Below are 18,806 nucleotides of genomic sequence, written 5' to 3' on the forward strand. Positions count from 1 at the left end.
TCCTGGGACGGACAGAATGTTTTCAGTGGAAATTTGGTTGCCATTTAGGAAACAGATGTTTTGCCTGTAGGGATTTCTGGGTTTGTTTGCCTGCTTTTAAACAGTGGCAGTCTTAAAGCAGGGGTTACTCTACCAAATAACTTCCTGAATCAGGCAGCTTGTTCTACTGTGGCTGTATTCCACTTCCTTCAAGTTCTTCCTCGAACACTCTATATATCACCCTCTTTCTAACTGTTCTTCTTCTCCTTTAAACTTGTATATACAGCAAAAGCAACTGCACTACCATCTGTAGAATTACTCAGGCATAAAATCAGATACAGATGAGGAGGGCAAGGTTATTTCAAATACTACACTTACATGATGCCTGTGCAAGTTGTACTTGAATCATTGTCCTTTTGCTGAGTGCAGCCAGCCCCTCCTAATTCACACTGGGAAGGAGTCTCCTGCTTCACAAGTGTAATTTATTCAGTCTGTTCACTGTTCACTGACTTGCTAAACTGATAACTGTTTCATTAATCATGATTCTTAATTAGAAATGTTATGTATATGTTTCCAAACTGGCAACAGGCTTAAGGAGAGAGAGATATATGAGCTACCAAAGGAGCACATGTCGAAGTGATAACAAATATGGTTTCATCATCTCTGTCTATCACCTGCAGCCTCCAAAGCTCTCCTCACTAGGAGCCTAATTACTTAAAGCATGCATTAAGAATGATCTATTGTCAAGCTGGCATTCTTTTTTCCTCTCAAAGTCAAAGGCTAGAGTTGATAGCTGTTTGTTTGAGATTCTGTTTTCATGGTAACAGGTTGAAAGGTTGCTTCACATGAGACTTGTCATAAGGGTGCAAGGTCCTGCAGATAGGTCAGGGCAATTCCAAGCACTGACACAGGCTGGGCAGGGACTGGCTTGAGAGCAGCCCTAAAGAAAAGGACTTGGAGGTGCTGGTGGATGGGAAGCTCAACAGGAGCCAGCAGTGAGCACTTGCAGCCCAGAGAGCCAAGCAGAGCCTGGGCTGCAGCAAGAGAAGTGTGGCCAGCAGGGCCAGGGAGGGGATTCTGCCCCTCTGCTCCAGTCTGGTGAGTCCACACCTGGAACTCTGTGTCCAGTTCTGGATCCTCTGTTCCAGGAAGGATCTGGAGGTGCTGGAAGGTGTCCAGATAAGGGCCATGAGGACGAGCAGAGGGCTGGAGCTGCTCTGCTATGGAGACAGACTGAAGGAGTTGATGCTGTTCAGTCTGGAGAAGAGAAGGCTGCAAGGAGAACTTCTGGCTGTGAGCCAGAATTTTTAGGGTTGGAAGGGATCTCAAGGATCAGCCAGTTCCAACCCCCCTGCCATGGCCAGGGACACCTCACACTACAGCAGGTTGCTCACAGCCACATCCAGCCTGGCTGCAAAAACCTCCAGGCATGAGGCTGCAGTGTGCCCAGGTGGTGAAGAAGGCCAATGGCATCCTGGCCTGCATCAGGAATGGTGTGCCCAGCAGGAGTAGGAAACTATTCTGCCCTGTACTCAGCACTGGTTTAGGCCACTCCTTGAGTCCTGTGTCCAGTTCTGGGCTCCTCAATTCAATCAAGATGTTGAGATGCTGGAAAGTGTCCAGAGAAGGGCAACAAAGCTGGGGAGGGGTCTGGAGCACAGCCTTGTGAGGAGAGGCTGAGGGAGCTGGGGTTGCTTAGCCTGGAGAAGAGGAGGCTCAGGGGAGACCTTCTTGCTCTCTACAACTCCCTGAAGGGAGGCTGTAGCCAGGTGGAGGTTGGTTTCTTCTCCCAGGCAACCAGCAACAGAACAAGAGGACACAGTCTCAAGTTGTGCCAGAGGAGGTTTGGGCTGGGTGTTAGGAAGAAGTTCTTCTCAGAAAGAGAGATTGGCCACTGGAATGTGCTGCCCAGGGAGGTGGTGGAGTCACCATCACTGGAGGTGTTTAGGAAGAGCCTGGATAAGGCACTTGGTGCCATGGTTTAGTTGATCAGAAGGTGTTGGGTGACAGGTTGGACTTGATGATCTCTGAGGTCTTTTCCAACCTGGCTAATTCTATTCTATTCATTTCCTCATTGAGTTTTTTCTCAGTGATGATAGAAATGGAAACTTTAAAGTGTCCATTTCTACCAGACAGAGTGTGTTTTTTATTTTGTCCTCTGGTCATAGTCACTGAGGAGTTCATGCTGAGTTTATTTACTTTTATTGCACATTTAACTGTTGCCTCATAATCTTCAGCATGGGGCTCATTTCTCTGCATGAACTCAGGGCAAGGGAAATTAAATATTCCCTGGAGTTTGACTTGTTTTAAATATAATTAGGATGGCAAGCCAAGTCAATATAAAACTAATTATTTAATGGAATAGTCCAATTGTTTTCCTTTTAAGGTGGCATCTTTTGGGGAAAAAATCTGGGAAAAAAAAAAAATAAAAAGGAAGAACTGATCAAGTACTTCACCTGCTATTGCAAGGAAAGGCACTTTCATGAGACAAGCAAATGGAGCTCTCAGCCATCCCACCTGGCCCTAGGAGGAGATCAGGAGATATCTTTTCTCCTTCAAGTGTTGTAGAAGTTTGCTTTTAAATCCTTGGTAACTGAGCCACTAGTGGGATGGGGGTTCCTCTATCAGGTTTCACCCAATCTGTTATTTTTGTTTGTTTATTTTGGAGGAACCTTGGGACCTCGGAAGTTCATCCAGTCCAACGCCCCTGCCAGAGCCAGAGCACCTAGAGCAGATCACACAGGAATATTGAGTTAGGTTTTAAATATCTCCAGAGAGGGAGACTCCACAACCCCTGGGCAGCCTGCTCCAGGGCTCTGTCACCCTCACAGGGAAATAATTCTTCCTCCTGTTTCCATGGAACTTCCTCTGCCTCAGCTTCCACCACTGCCCCTTGTGCTGGCATTGGGCATCACCCAGCAGAGCCTGGCTCCAGCCTCTGGGCACTCACCCTGCACATCTTTAGCAACAGCAATGAGGTCACCTCTCAGGCTCCTCTTCTTCAAGCTACAGAGCCCTCAGCTCCCTCAGGCTCTCCTCATAAGGAAGATGTTCCTCTCCATCATCTTTGTGGATCTGTGCTGGACTCTCTCAAGCAGTTCCCTGAGGTCCTTCTTGAACTGAGGGACTAGGAACTGGACACAATATTCCAGATATAGCCTCACCAGGGCAGAGCAGAGGGGAAGGAGGACTTCTCCTTCCCTGCTAACCACAGCCCTTCCAATAGTCTTCCATAAGTATAAAAGTAATTATTTCCATGTGTGACTTGCCCTTCTCAAGAGTGGAAATGGGTAGAGATTAAAATAAGATTCCAAAAATATTGCCTTCAGTGAAGAGTAATTTTTATGAGCTGTAGTTTCTGGTGTGCAGGAATGAGCTTTATAAATCAGCAAGTGATTTCCCTACTGAGAAGATCAAAGGCTAAGGAGCCGAGATGCAGCAAAGGTCTTGCTGTGGCACCAGCAGGAAGAAATTGTACAAATAAGCTGATAAAATGGTGGTGGTTTAATGAAGTAGCAGCTAAAGGAAAAGAAAATTAAAAAAAGGAGAGAAAAAACAAATGGCCTTGGAAAACAAGCTGGGGATTTCCGTGCACAAGCCCTGCAGTGTTTAACATAATACAACAGGCAAAGAGTGCAGCTCTGTAAAGGTGGTATTTAGATTATGATCTGAATTCTTTAGTACTACACAGAATCACACAGAATGCTCTGGGCTTGAAGGGACCTCCAAAGCTCATGCAGTCCAACTTTCCTGCAGTCAGCAGGGACAGCCCCAACTAGATCAGGTTGCCCAGGGCCTCATCCAGCCTCACCTTCAATATCTCCAGGGAAGGAGCCTCAACCACCTCCCTGGGCAACCTCTTCCAGTCTTCCACCAACCTCATAGTAATGAACTTGTTCTTAATATCCAATCTCAATCTGCTCTGCTCTAGTTTGAAGCCATTGACCCTCATCCTGTCCCTGCAGGTGTTTGCAAACAGTCTCTCTGCAGCCTTCCTGTAGCCCCCTTCAGGTACTGGCAGGCTGCTATTAGGTCTCCTCGGAGCCTTCTCTTCCCCAGGCTGAACACCCCCAGCTCCCTCAGCCTGTCCTTGTAGAAGAGCTGTTCCAAACCCCTGATCATTTTAGTGTCCCTCCTCTGGACCCTCTCCATCAGGTCCATGTCCTACCTCTATAATAGCTATTTAATAGCCTTTAAGTTTCAAATTTTGATTTGCATAGTACTTGGTGCCATGGTTTAGTTGATCAGATGGTGTTGGGCAATAGGTTGGACTTGATGATCTCAAAGGTCTCTTCCAACTTGGTTAATTCTATTCTATTCCATTCTGTTCTATTCTATTCTATTCTATTCTATTCTATTCTATTCTATTCTATTCCATTCCATTCCATTCCATTCCATTCCATTCCATTCCATTCTACTTCAGGAGCCATCTATACTGAAGGAGACTGCTGTACATGCCCAGGCTAGTCACATCGCTTCTGTTAAAGAAAGTCTTAAGATATGGTCTTCAATGACTTCTGTTTGTTTAGTGTTTCAGATTTGGGCTGGAGGGTTTTTTGGTGGTTGGGAATGGGGTGGGAGATGGCATCTTGTCTCACATATGTGTACAGGAAGCACGGGTTCTGATCCTTTAGTGAACAGCAAATTGCTGTGTCCCTGGGAGAGGAAATTCGGTCGAGGCACACATTCACCTTATGGAACAGCAGTGGTGGCTCCAAGAAGTTGGTCTATCAAAACAGATGGGCATCAAATCAAGTGGTTTGGAAAAAAAAGTAGTTGCCCAGGCTTCCAGCTGGAAGAGTGCAGCTCAGATTACAAGACCACGGAAAGGGCACATATTGTAGACAGAGGATGCTTGGAAGAGGCTAGCAGAGAATTTGTGCCCCAGCTCAACTCTTGGGAAAATCACTTTCTAAATGATTTCAACAGCAGCCATTGCCAGAACAAGGGCTTATGCAATGCCATCTGTTGGCTTTTGGGAAAAAAAAAAAGCCAACAAAAACCCCATGCAGTGCTACAGGCTGGGGTTGGAGTGGCTGGAGAGTGGCCAGGTGGAACGGGACCTAGGGGTACTGGTGGACAGTAGATGACCATGAGCCAGCAGTGTGCCCAGGTGGCCAAGAAGGCCAATGGCATCCTGGCCTGCATCAGCAATAGTGTGGCCAGCAGGAGCAGGGAAGTCATTCTGCCCAGTGCTCAGCACTGGTTAGGCCACACCTTGAGTCCTGTGTCCAGTTCTGGGGCCCTCAGTTTAAGAAGGACATTGAGACACTTGAAGGTGTCCAGAGAAGGGCAATAAGGCTGTAGAGGGGTCTGGAGCACAACCCTGTGAGGAGAGGCTGAGGGAGGTGGGGTTGCTTAGCCTGGAGAAGAGGAGGCTCAGGGGAGACCTTCTTGCTCTCTACAACTCCCTGAAGAGAGGTTGTAGCCAGGAGGGGGTTGGTCTCTTCTCCCAGGCAAGCAGCACCAGAACAAGAGGACACAGTCTCAATCTGTGCCAGGGGAGGTTTAGTCTTGAGGCGAGGAGAAAGTTCTTCCCAGAAAGAGTAATTGTCCATTGGAATGTGCTGCCCAGGGAAGTGGTGGAGCCTCCATCTTTAGAGATGTTTAAAAAACAGACTGGATGAGACACTTGGTGCCATGGTTTAGTTGTCAGGAGGTGTTAGGTAATAGGTTGGACTTGATGATCTCCCAGGTCTTTTCCAACCTTGGTGATTCTATGATTCTATGAAAATCAAATGGGAAATGTGGTTAGCTCGGTGGTGGTACAGCAGAAGGGGAACTCACAGTCACTGCCACAGCTCCTGATGGAACAGAAAATGAGCAGCAAGGCCAGCTCTACTTGGAGACACTTCCCTTCACCATTTTGAGGAATTCATCCTGGCATGTAAGTGGCTTGCTGTAAAGCAGTCCCAGCTGGAAAAGACCTTTGAGGTCATCAAGTCCAACCTGTCACCCAACACCATCTGATCAGTTAAACCATGGCACCAAGTGCCTCAGCCAGGCTCTTTTTAAAAACCTCCAGGGATGGTGACTCCACCACCTCCCTGGGCAGCACATTCCAATGGCCAATCTCTCTTGCTGGGAAGAATTTCTTCCTCACATCCAGCCTAAACCTCCCCTGGCACAGCTTGAGACTGTGTCCTCTTGTTCTGGTGCTGGGTGCCTGGGAGAAGAGACCAACCCCCACTTGGCTATAACCTCCCTTCAGGGAGCTGTAGAGAGCAAGGTGTCCCCTAAGCCTCCTCTTCTCCAGGCTAAACAACCTCAGCTCCCTCAGCCTCTCCTCACAGGGCTGTGCTCCAGACCCCTCCCCAGCTTTGTTGCCCTCCTCTGGACACCTTCCAGCATCTCAACATCTTTCCTAAACTGAGGGCCCCAGAACTGGACACAGGACTCCAGGTGTGGTCTAACCAGTGCTGAGTACAGGGGCACAATGACCTCCCTGCTCCTGCTGGCCACACTGTTCCTGATGCAGGCCAGGATGCCATTGGACACCTTCCCCATGAAGCAGGAGTTTGGTTTATTTTAACAGTGTACCAGGAGAACTGCTGGAGTTTTAACATGAACACGTTCCTAAAGTTACTGAGATGTTAAGAATGATCTTTTATGCCAGTTCCTGTGTCTTGCTGTGACTGTGTCTAAATGGCACTGCATCCTCAATGGGCTGTATCCTTTGCTGCAGGATCTGTGCAACTGGCTGCACAATGTTTTCAAACACTGCAGTGTGAACTCTGAGTCTGAGCAGTGGTTGAGTGAGTAGAGAGTGAAATTCTTTCTGACTTTTCCCAGAATCACAGAATCACAGAACAGTAGGGGCTGGAAGAGATCTTGAAACAGTGTCCAGTGCAACCCCTCTGCCAGAACAGCATCAGCTAGAGCAGATCGCACAGGAACACAGCCAGGCAGGTCATTTCCAGGATGTCATGAAGTCTGTTCCAGGACTGGCCTGCTAACTTGCTGCTTTGAGTCTTAGTACTAGAGCAGTACATGAGGTGACATTAAATATAACCAAATACTAAGGGGCCCAAAAAGGAAAAATAGAAAACCCATGCTAAATTCAGGAAAATCGTTCTCTGAAGTCATAGAATCACAGAATTGTTAGGGTTGGAAGGGACCTCAAGGATCAGCCAGTTCCAGCGCCCCTGCCATAGGGTTTATGCAGCTCACCTCATCAGCTAAGCTGAGAACAAAGTGTCCTCTGCTTTTTTCTGACACCAGTTTGGTTACATGAGACAGGAATGTGCTATGGGCATTAAACTGCAAGGGCTCAGTTCCCCCAGTCCATACTGGAGTTCTTATGCCTATGTACTTTCCTGTACAGTGAAGGTAGTCAGTGCCACAGCAGAATTTGTAGAATCACAGAATTGTCAGAGTTGGAAGGGACCTCAAGGATCAGCCAGTTCCAACCCCCCTGCCATGGCCAGGGACACCTCACACTACAGCAGGTTGCTCACAGCCACATCCAGCCTGGATGCAAAACCTCCAGGGATGAGGCTGCCACCACCTCCCTGGGCAACCTGTGCCAGTCTCTCACCACCCTCATGGGGAACAACTTCTTCCTAATATCCAATCTGAATCTACCCACTTCCAGTTTTGCTCCATTCTCCCCAGTCCTATCACTTCCTGACACCCTCAGAAGTCCCTCCCCAGCTTTCTTGTAGCCCCCTTCAGATCCTGGAAGGCCACAATAAGGCCTCCTTGGAGCCTTCTCTTCTCCAGACTGAACAATCCCAACTCTCTCAGTGCCATCTCAGCAGCACAATATGGGTTTATTTTAGTATTACTTCACATAGTTTCCCTTTCAATAAATAAAACCACCCTGAACTACACTTCAGTTGATACAGAATTTATACATCTCTTTTAGCTACTTCTGGTATGGTTCACCACAATTAAGGGATAAAAGAGGTAGAAGCCTCATGCCTGGAGGTTTTTGCAGCCAGGCTGGATGTGGCTGTGAGCAACCTGCTGTAGTGTGAGGTGTCCCTGGCCATGGCAGGGGGGTTGGAACTGGCTGATCCTTAAGGTCCCTTCCAACCCTTAACAGTTCTATCATTGTGTGATTAAGGAAGCAAAATACATTTGGAAGTACGAAAGCAGCAGTCTAGGGTTAAACCAAAGACTGTTTCAGTGTCTAATCTCCAAAGGTGTCCATTTGGTTGATGGGTTGGACGCGATGATCTTGAAGGTCTCTTCCAACCTGGTTTATTCTACGTATTCTATGTATTTGCATAAGCAAATGCCTGAGAGAGCATTAGGAACAGGGTAGACATATATGATACAGGATCCAGTATTCTCCCAGCTGGCAGCTATGTTTAGCTTTATGGAGTTTTCTGCATGGAGCACAGCTCTGTCTGTTCAGGAACTCACAGCTGAATTCTTGTACCATGTCCCCTAGAGGGAGCGTGAAGAGACCTTGTGAAATATGTGCATGGCTCTCTTTGTTCTGGGAGGGGTCAGCTCTTCTCCATTCAACACCTGAGTGGCATTTTGGTGTTCAGCACTCATTATGAATGCATACTCTAGTTTGTTCACAGTTTAGCTGGAGAGGAGAGCTGCATAAACAATACCTTCACCTTCCTTCTGCCTTGTATGGAAATTTCCAATCTGTCCCCTGCCTTTCAGGAATGCAGAGTGCTGTTTCCTGTCTGGCTCTCCAGCCACTCTGACCCCAGCCTGTAGCACTGCATGGGGTGGTTGTGGCCAAAGTGCAGCACCTAGCACTTGGACTTGTTGAATGCCATCCTGTTGGACTCTGCCCATCTGTCCAGCCTCTCAAGGTCCCTCTGCAGAGCTCTCCTACCCTCTAACAGATCAACTCCTGCCCCCAACTTGGTGTCATCTGCAAACTTATTAATGATGGACTCAATCCCCTTATCCAGATCATCAGTAAAGATATAGAACAGGCTGGGGCCCAGCACTGATCCCTGGGGGACATCACTAGTGCCTGGCTGCCAGCTGGATGTGGCACCGTTCACCACCATTTTCTGGGCTCAGCCCTCCAGGCAGTTCAGATGCTTGGGCTCTTAATGCCTCTACCTTCTACACACCCCCAGCAAATTGCTTTATTGCTTCTAACACACAGGATATAGCAGTTCTTTTTCACTGCTGCCCCCAGTGCCTTTGCAGCCATTGTTTTGTGCAGTCATTATTCCCTGACACAAAGCACAAGCTGTAGCTGACTCATTTGTTATGCACGCAGATGGGAGCTCCAGCCAGAATAAGATCATCACTGAGATAACTGTCCAGAGGAGGAGAGTGAAACTCTGCTCTTTTTTGAACACTCCCATGTTGTAAAATTAAATGCACAAAAATAAAAGCTGAGGGATCTGGGGGTGTTTAGCCTGAAGAGGAGGCTCAGGAGAGACCTTCTTGCTGTTTCCAACTCCCTGAAAGGAGGTTGTAGCCAGGTGGGGGTTGGTCTTTTCTCCCAGGCACCCAGCACCAGAACAAGAGGACACAGTCTCAAGCTGCAGCAGGGGAAGTTTAGGCTGGAGGTGAGGAGAAAATTGTTCCCAGAGAGAGTAATTGGCCATTGGAATTTGCTGCCCAGGGAGGTGGTGGAGTCACCATCACTGGAGGTGTTTAAAAACAGACTGGATGAGGCTCTTAGTGCCATGGTTTAATTACTATGAGGTGTTAGGTAATAAATTAATAGATCAATCAAGCCTTATGAGGAAAGACTGAGGGAACTGGGGTTGCTTAGTCTGGAGAAGAGGAGGCTCAGGGGAAACCTTCTTGCTGTCTCCAACTACCTGAAGGGAGGTTGTAGCCAGGTGGGGGTTTGTTTCTTCTCCCAGGCAATCAGCACCAGAACAGGAGGACACAGTCTCAAGCTGTGCGAGGGGAGGTTTAGGCTGGAGGTGAGGAAGAAATGCTACAGAGAGAGAGTGATTGCCCATTGGAATGGGCTTCCTGGGGAGGTGGTAGAGTCACCATCACTGGAGGTGTTCAGGAGGAGACTGGATGGGGTGCTTGGTGCTATGGTTTATTTGATTAGATGGTGTTGGGTGATAGGTTAGACGCGATGATCTTGAAGGTCTCTTCCAACCTGGTCTATTCTATTCTATTCTATTCTATTCTATTCTATTCTATTCTATTCTATTCTATTGGACTTGATGATCTGAGGTCTTTTCCAACCTGATTGGTTCTATGATTCTTTGTGGTGTCTTCAGTAAAGATGTTTTTTATCTTCTCCGTGAGTTCTTTTCTTCTTGCAGCAGGCAAAAGTTAGGGCATGGAGAGAGGGTTCATGGTCTGCTGCTGCCAGGCTGCATGGTTTCTTTTTCTTCTGTGTCTGTCTTTTTCTCTCCTCCTGAGCAAGTATTGTTCAGGTCTTATATACAGTTTTTAAGTCACATTTTTTTGGGGTATGTGTCCAGGTATTGTCCCCAGGGAATCTTCCTGTGTATTCTTCTATGGTGCAGGGGTCTGGTGGAGTAGGAAGCCTCAGCCTCCTCCTTCACCTTTTTCCTGTCCATACACAGAGTACACATCAGGTGCTTATCATGCCAGGTGGTGAATCCATGGGATAGTCTAGAAGCCTTTTCACCATCCTCCCTTTCCAGGGTAGAGATGTTCTTGTCTGTGCACATTCCAGAGCGTTGGTACCAGTGGCTCTGCCCATTACACATTTCTCTTGCCAGAGGGTCTTTTCACCACCCCCTCCCTGGGAAGCTGTTTTCTGAGTGAGGAGCAAAGTTGATTCTATCATTCTTGACTCACATCAAGAGAGACAAGATTGAGTCTCTTACAATAACAAATAAGAGTTTTAGCTTTCTGGACACATTAGGTGTAGAAACATCCTGTACAGCTGCACTGCTTGCTGTCTGTTGAGGCTGGATTAGATGAGCAAGTGTAACCAGAACCAGACAGGATCTTCTGTTGTTTGGTTTTTTTTGCTTTAATCTTGCAGTCATCCCTGAAAAGAGAGTGGCTGTTTTAAGTAGGCAAAACTGCAAACTCAGCAGGCAAGGGCACTGTGGAACATTGTGTCAGGACCGTAAAGGTTTCTTGTGTCAAAGTAATGACTGTTTTGCTGGCAGGTAATTGCATCTACATTGTGGTACTGCTGGCTTTAAATTTGTTATTTATTTATTTATTTATTTGTAAAATATGTTTATTTGTTTGGACTGATTTCACAGATTTGTCAGAGTTGGAAGAGATCTCAAGGATCAGCCAGTCCCAACCCCCCTGCCATGGGCAGGGACACCTCACACTACAGCAGGTTGCTCACAGCCACATCCAGCCTGGCTGCAAAAACCTCCAGGCATGAGGCTGCCACCACCTCCCCGGGCAACCTGTGCCAGTCTCTCACCACCCTCATGGGGAACAACTTCTTCCTGACATCCAATCTGAATCTACCCACTTCTTGTTTTTGTCCGTTCCCCCCAATCCTATCTCTCCCTGACACCCTCAAAAGTCCCTCCCCAGCTTTCTTGTAGCCCCCTTCAGATCCTGAAAGGCCACAATTAGGTCTCCTCAGAGCCTTCTCTTCTCCAGACTGAACAACCCCAACTCCCTCAGTCTGTCTTCAAAGGCGTATAGCTCCAGCCCTCTGCTCATCCTCGTGGCCCTTCTCTGGACATATTTAGAACCTCCATTTAGTGTAATCTTGTATGTGTAAATCTTTCCTTTCCTGCTGATCAAGAGAATCTGTGATTGTGAGATCCGACATGATTGCCGTTAGCATTTGAAGACAACTTAGGCTGAACTGTTTCCTTCATGCATCAAGACTGAAGTCTTGCATAGTGTTTCATTTATTGTCTGTAGGACAGTGGATTTGCCTTTTCTACATGGAAAAAATGTAAGAAGCACAGTAATTGGGAAGTGTCAGAAGATTATTACTGCTGATGGTACTAATATAGCGCCCTGCCATTCATAGACACATAGTTAGAATGTGCACTGCCCAATTTTAAAGTCAATTAAATGGGCAGTAAAGCCTCTACCCCAGAGAAGAGATGTTCATAGGTGAGAGACTGAGATGCAGCATCCTGATGCTGCTGAAATGAACAGCTGTTTGGTGGAGGCTGTCAGTGGGACTAGGATTTCATCAAGTAGCATGGCATGGCCTAGGGAAGTAAAGATACCTTCAAAATTCTGAGCTAATGCTGAGTTCCAGTTTAGACTTGGGGCAGTGTGGCTGGAAAGCTGCTGGTAGAAAGGGACTTGGGGATGCTCATGGACAAGCAGCTGAAGAAGACCCAGCAGTGTGCCCAGGTGGCCAAGAAAGCCAAAGGCATCCTGGCTGGGATCAGCAATGCTGTGTCCAGCAGCAGCAGGGAGGGGATTGTCCCCTGGCACTCAGCTCTGCTGAGGCCACAGATTGAGTATTGTGTCCAGTTTTGGGCACCTCAACACAAGAGAGATGTGGAGGTGCTGGAGTCAGGGCAGAGGAGGGCAAGGAAGCTGGGAAGGGCCTGGAGAATAAATCTGAAGGAGCTGGGAATGGTGAGTGAGAAAAAGAGGAAGCTGATGGCAGACCTCACTGCTGTCTACAGCTACCTGAAAGGACCTTGTGGAGAGGCTGCTGCTGGTCTCTTCTCACAGGTAATTAATGATAGAACAAGAGGGAATGGCCTCAAGCTGTGACTGGGTAGGTCTAGACTGGACATTAGGGAGAATTTTTTCCCATCAAGAGTGGTCAGGCCTTGGAATGTGCTGCCCAGGGAGGTGGTGGAGTCCCCAAGCCTGGCTGTGTTTCAAGGTGTCTTGGATGTGGTGCTTGGGGCTATGGTTTAGGGGTGACCCTTGTAGAGTAGGGTTCATGGTTGGACTTGGTGATCCTGAAGATCTCTTCCAACTTGAAGGTTTCTGTGAGGTGCTGTGCATATTTCATCAAGCATCATCTCAGGGCATCATCAGTCATCTTTCCAAGAAACCCCTTTCAATACTAGAACAAGCTTTAGGTGGATAGACTAAGGACAATGCCAAAAAGCAGCTCCTGGCAGCCTGAATTCTTAAATCAAAGGATATTTGTAGCCTATCTAAACTAAGTAGTTTGAGTGTCTCTGAGTACATTACAAGTTCATCTCAATTTGATATAAGCTTTTTGAAAATGGCTTTAATATTAAGTGGAGTCATAAATGCATAAACTTTAATGGATAAAAGATGATCTTCCTGCTGCAGAGTTTCAGCTCTAACTGAAGAAATTGACTGCATTTCATCTTATTTGCAAGTTGTGAATAAATTTGCCTCACGTAGCTTGAGCTGTTTGAAATAGTAAGAATGACTTGTGAGGCCATTAATCCTCTTCTAAAGTCTGACCTAAGTGGCCTGTGAGATGTACATAAAAAAACTGGTGACACTTAGACCCATCCTCTGCAGAAGAGGCCTTGCCTAATTGAAATTTGAGAGCATGGGCAAAGGAGATGCACAGAACCAAGTATTTGTAAAGAAACTAAAGGAACTGAAACCCAAGTTTTCATGGAAGATGAATTGCATTAAAATCTGATCAGCTGAACCTTTCAGGCACAAAGTGTCACTCAAACTGGGACACGAAGTGACCAACCTGGCTTTGACTGCACCATTATAACACAAACAGAAAACATGGAGGTTGACTTTGTGAATTCCTTCTTTCTCAAGTTTTGGTTGGCTGCCACTTTGAAGAAGTGAAAGGTCTGGTTGGATGGGGCCTGGAGTAAGCTGGGCTAGTTGAGAGGTGTCCCTGCCCATGGCATGGAAGAGACCTTAAAGATCTTCTAATCCAACCTTCCTGTCCCTCTGGCACAGAAACCTCAGGAGCAATGTGGTGGGTTGAAACTGCCCCCAACAAATTGGAGAATTCACAGGCTCAAAGGATGTTAAGGGTTGGAAGGGAACTTCAGAGATCAAGTCCAACCCCCAGTCAGAGCAGGACCAGAGAATCCAGCACAGGTCACACAGGAACACATCCAGATGGGACTGGAAAGTCTCCAGAGAAGGAGACTCCACAACCTCTCTGGGCAGCCTGTTCCAGGGCTCTGTGACAGTGAAGAAGTTCCTCCTCATGTTGAGGTGGAACCTCCTGTGCTATAGTTTCCATCCATTGCCTCATGTCCTATCCCAGGGTGCAAATGAGCAGAGCCTGTCCACTCCCTCCTGACTCCCAGCCCTCAATTATTTATTGTCTCTTGTGGGTTTTTTTTTCCATCTCAAGGAGAATTTGGATTTATCCCACTTCTTTTGATTTATTTTTTTTTTATCTAGGGTCAAGCTTGGCATCTAAGGGAGTGAGGGACCCCTTATTTGATATACCTCCTTCACCATCAACTCTCACCAGCTCCTGTGTACATCGGGGCTTCACTCGGGTTGCAAGCAGATTGAAGTTATCTTTGCAAAGCAAGCAAAAATCTAGGAATGTAATATGCAATAAATATGTACAGAATATATATACACACACACACATATAGATCCAATTTAGAATAGAATAGAATAGAATAGAATAGAATAGAATAGAATAGAATAGAATAGAATAGAATTAACCAGGTTGGAAGAGACCTTCGAGATCATCGTGTCCAACCTATCATCTGACACCACCCAATCAACTAAACCATACAACCAAGCATCCTGTCAAGCCTCGCCCTGAACACCCCCAGCGACGGCGACCCCACCACCTCCTCAGGCAGCCCATTCCAATGGGCAATCACTCTCTCTGTGAATAGACCAGGTTGGAAAAGACCTTCAAGACCATTAAGTTCAACCTGTCACCCCGCACCGTCTAATCAACCAAGTGACTCATCCAGGCTCTTCCTAAGCACCTCCAGGGTTGGTGACTCCACCACCGCCCTGGGCAGCACATTCCAATGGCCAATCTCTCTTTCTATGAAGAATTTCTTCCTCACATTCAGCCTAAACTTCCCCTGGCACAGCTTGAGACTGTGTCCTCTTGTTCTGGTGCTGGTTGCCTGGGAGAAGAGACCAACCTCCACCTGGCTACAACCTCCCTTCAGGGAGTTGGAGACAGCAAGAAGGTCTCCCCTGAGCCTCCTCTTCTCCAGGCTAAGCAACCCCAGCTCCCTCAGCCTCTCCTCACAGGGCTGTGCTCCAGACCCCTCCCCAGCCTTGTTGCCCTTCTCTGGACACGTTCAAGAGTCTCAATGTCCTTCTTAAACTGAGGGGCCCAGAACTGGACACGGGATTCAAGGTGTGGCCTAAAAGGCATTGTAAATGTCAGATGTGCCTTTTTTGGTGGTTGTTTTATTCCTTTCTTTTTTTTTTTTTTTTAATTTCTTTTTAATTTTTTGTTTATTTAAAATGCATTTTTATTTTATTTTTATTTTTAATTATTTTTTTATATTTTATTTTTATTATTTTTATTTTTATTCCTTTTCTATTCATGTATTTTTATTTTTATTTTTGTAATTCTGCTTGTGCTCAGCAGGAAGGGATGGAGGCTGACTAGCATAATTGTTTCCACTTCAATAAGATGTTGATGCCTTACGGACAATTTAAATGGTGTTGCTTATGTTTGTACATGCGTGGCAGTTGAGGCTGGCTGCCTCCTGTTCCTGCCACATGAGCTACACCTCTGCTGTCCTGAGTGCCCAGCCCAGTAGGTGTGCACAGGGAACAGCCTATTGCATACCCATCAATCCTGCACCCTCTAAATCCCTCTGCAAAGTCATTCTCTGCCTCTCCCTTCCCTCTCTGCTCCCGTGGGAGATGCTCCCTGTCGGGGAGCGCTGGGGGAGTATCTCAAGGCTCTTAGGCCTGGCTGGGCCTAGTGCCAGGAGGGGAAGGGGGGAGGGGCAGTCCCAGACCTGGCCAGGCTGAGACCAGCCTAGCAGTGGGGGGAGGAAGCAAGAGCCCTGGGGGTTTTGGGTACACCCTCAGGTGGGGAGAGGGGAAGTGCTGAGGGCCTTTGGGTGTGCTGTAAGGGACTCTCCATGCTTTAGGGTATCTTTGTCACTATGCTATGCAATTTCTGTGGAACACTACTTGCTTTTTCCATTTAAACTTTCCGTCACTTCTCCAATCCATTTGTGTGATGAGTGTCATTCTTTTGTCCATTTCAGGGCCAAGAGAGGCTCTGTCTGGCCTCAAACCAGGAAAACATGGCATAAACTTTCTGTGCTGGGGGAAATTTACATAAGGACCAAATGCTTCCCTGAGAACTTTGCTGTTATTGTGTCCAGTTTTAACCTTTCTCTGTGCCTGGATTTGTTTGTCTTCCCTGTGGTTTGATATGAAAGATCTGACTGGAACAGCCATGCTCCACATCAGGCATCCTGGGCCTGTTGTGATTATCACAAAACCTGTGAGGAGATGCTGAGGGAGCTGGGGTTGTTTAGTGTGGAGAAGTGGAGGCTCAGGGGAGACCTTCTTGCTGTCTACAACTCCCTGAAGGGAGGTTGTAATGGGTTGGGGCAGACCCCCTCCCCACCACAGGCAGAAATAACGACTCAGACAAACGGATTGCAAAAGTAGTGGAGAGTTTAAATAGAGAACAGTGAGTGTGCACAAAAGGAAACATGGTGACAAGAAAGAAACCAAAGTAAACCCAGAAAGACTCCAAACCCGACCTGAGGGTGCATCCAAAACCCCCAGGGCTCCTTCTTCCCCCTCCCTCTGCTGGGCTAGTCTCAGCTGGCCAGGCCTGAGACTGCCCATCCCCCTGTGGCCTTGGGCCCAATCAGGCCCATGGCCGGGAGATCTCTCCCCCAGTTACCAAGTCTCGGAGAGGAAAGGAAAGAGGAAGTGCCAGACCCCACCACAAAATTTATAGTGGTGCAAGGGATTATGGTAGAAATACCTAATTTCCTGAGTCCACCCACTGGGATGGACTTCTGGACTCAGGAAATACCCCTGTAGCAGAGGGCACCCAGCCCAAACTACGACAGAGGTTGTAGCCAGGTGGGGGTTGGTTTCTTCTCCCAGGCATCCAGCACCAGAACAAGAGGACACAGTCTCAAGCTGTGCCAAGGGAAGGTTAGGGTTAGGATTAGGGTTAAGGTTAGGGTTAGGGTTAGGGTTAGGGCTAGAGTTAGGGTAATTTGCCATTGGAATGTGCTGCCCAGAGAGGTGGTGGACTCACCATCCTCTGGAGGTGTTCAGAAAAGGCTTGGATGTGGCACTTGGAGCCATGGTTTAGTTGTCAGGAGGTGTTAGGTATTAGGTAATAGGTTGGACTTGATGATCTCTGGGGTGTTTTCCAAACTTATTGATTGTATGATTCTGTGATTCTATGATGGTTTCTTTCCTAGCTGATGAAAGCAGATTAGGTGTAGTTTACTCCCCTCTGTTTCCACTGTGAAAGTGAATTGAGCACAAATCATCACTAAAGCATAGTGGATTCAAGGAGGGGAATAACAGAGCTGAGTGAAAGATGAGTTAGGAAGCACATTTTCAGTCCAGTATGGAGGCAGCTCCTGGAGAAAAATAGCAGCAAAGGAAAGGAGAAGATGTGGGAGGTGGATTAGAGGCCCTGTGTGCATGGAGCCTGGGGCAGGCCATTGTTCACAGAATGGTTTGGATTGGAAAAGACCTCTAAGATCCTCGACTCCAACCATCAGCCTAGCACTGACATGACCATTAAACCACATCCCAAAGTGCCATGGCCACAGGTTTCTTGAACACTTCCAAGGATGGCAGCTCCACCACCTCCCTGGGCAGCCTGTTACAACCCCTGCCTACTCCTTCTGTTAAGAAATGTTTCCTAATATTGAATCCAAACCGCCCCTGGCACAATTTCAGGCCATTTCTCTCATCCTATCACCTGATACTAGAGAGAAGAGGCTGACACCCCATCTCATTCCAACCTCCTTCTGGGTAGTTGTAGAGAGTCATGAGGTCTCCCCACAGCCTCCTCTTCTCCAGACTAAACAATCCCAGTTCCCTCAGCTACTCATGTTCTTTAGACTCTTCACCAGTTTCATTGCCCTTCTCTGGGCACACTCCTGCAGCTCAACATCTTGCTTGTAGCCAGGAGCCAAAAACTAAAAACAGTTTTGGAGGTGTGCCGAGCACAAGGGCACAGTCACTTCCCTGCTCCTGCGTGTCCCACACTATTCCTGATCCAGGCCAGCATGATGTTGGCCTTCTTGGCCACCTGAGCACATTGCTCATGTTCAGCTGTCAACCAACAGCCCCAGGTCCTTTTCTGCCAGGCATTTTCCCAGCCACTCTGCCCCAAGCCTGTAGCATTGCACTGGGTTGTTGTGACCCAGGTGCAGGACCCAGGATTTGGCTTTGAGAAAAGTCATGCCATTTACCTTGGGCTATCAATTCAGCTTGTCAAGACCTCTTTACAGTACTGTCCTACCCTCGAGCAGATCAACACTCCCACCCAGCTTAGTGTCACCTGCAAACTTACTGACGGTGCACACAATTCCCTTGTCCAGATGACTGATAAAGATGACAGCTCTTTTCCTCAACATGACTACTCCCTTCCCTTCCCTTCCCTTCCCTTCCCTTCCCTTCCCTTCCCTTCCCTTCCCTTCCCTTCCCTTCCCTTCCCTTCCCTTCCCTTCCCTTCCCTTCCCTTCCCTTCCCTTCCCTTCCCTTCCCTTCCCTTCCCTTCCCTTCCCTTCCCTTCCCTTCCCTTCCCTTCCCTTCCCTTCCCTTCCCTTCCCTTCCCTTCCCTTCCCTTCCCTCAGGAGCTACAGAAATATACAGACGATCTTCATTTCCTGCCTTGCTCTCTGTTGCTCCCTCTCAGTACAGTATATTAAGGCAAAAGCAATTTCATTTTCTCTTTCAGTCAGCTGAAATGAATTCTTTCCTGTGATGCTGGCAATGAAATGTGTTTTCTAAGTTTAGTTAGCAAGCCATACAGTAACACAAATGCTTCTGCAGGATTTCACTGAAGGTTCTCTATCCCCAGTTGAATAACAAAGGTCTGTGAGAGC

At 47.4% G+C, this 18,806-nt stretch overlaps 1 protein-coding gene across 2 annotated transcripts in view; it reads left to right on the forward strand.

Moving 5' to 3' along the window:
• Positions 1-18,806, forward strand: part of GRID2 (glutamate ionotropic receptor delta type subunit 2) — a 1,073,619-nt gene that overhangs the window by 742,679 nt on the left and 312,134 nt on the right. The gene's annotated exons all lie outside the window — the stretch shown is intronic.

The sequence above is a fragment of the Dryobates pubescens genome, chromosome 1 (genome assembly GCF_014839835.1).
Source record: "Dryobates pubescens isolate bDryPub1 chromosome 1, bDryPub1.pri, whole genome shotgun sequence".
Lineage (NCBI taxonomy): Eukaryota > Metazoa > Chordata > Aves > Piciformes > Picidae > Dryobates > Dryobates pubescens.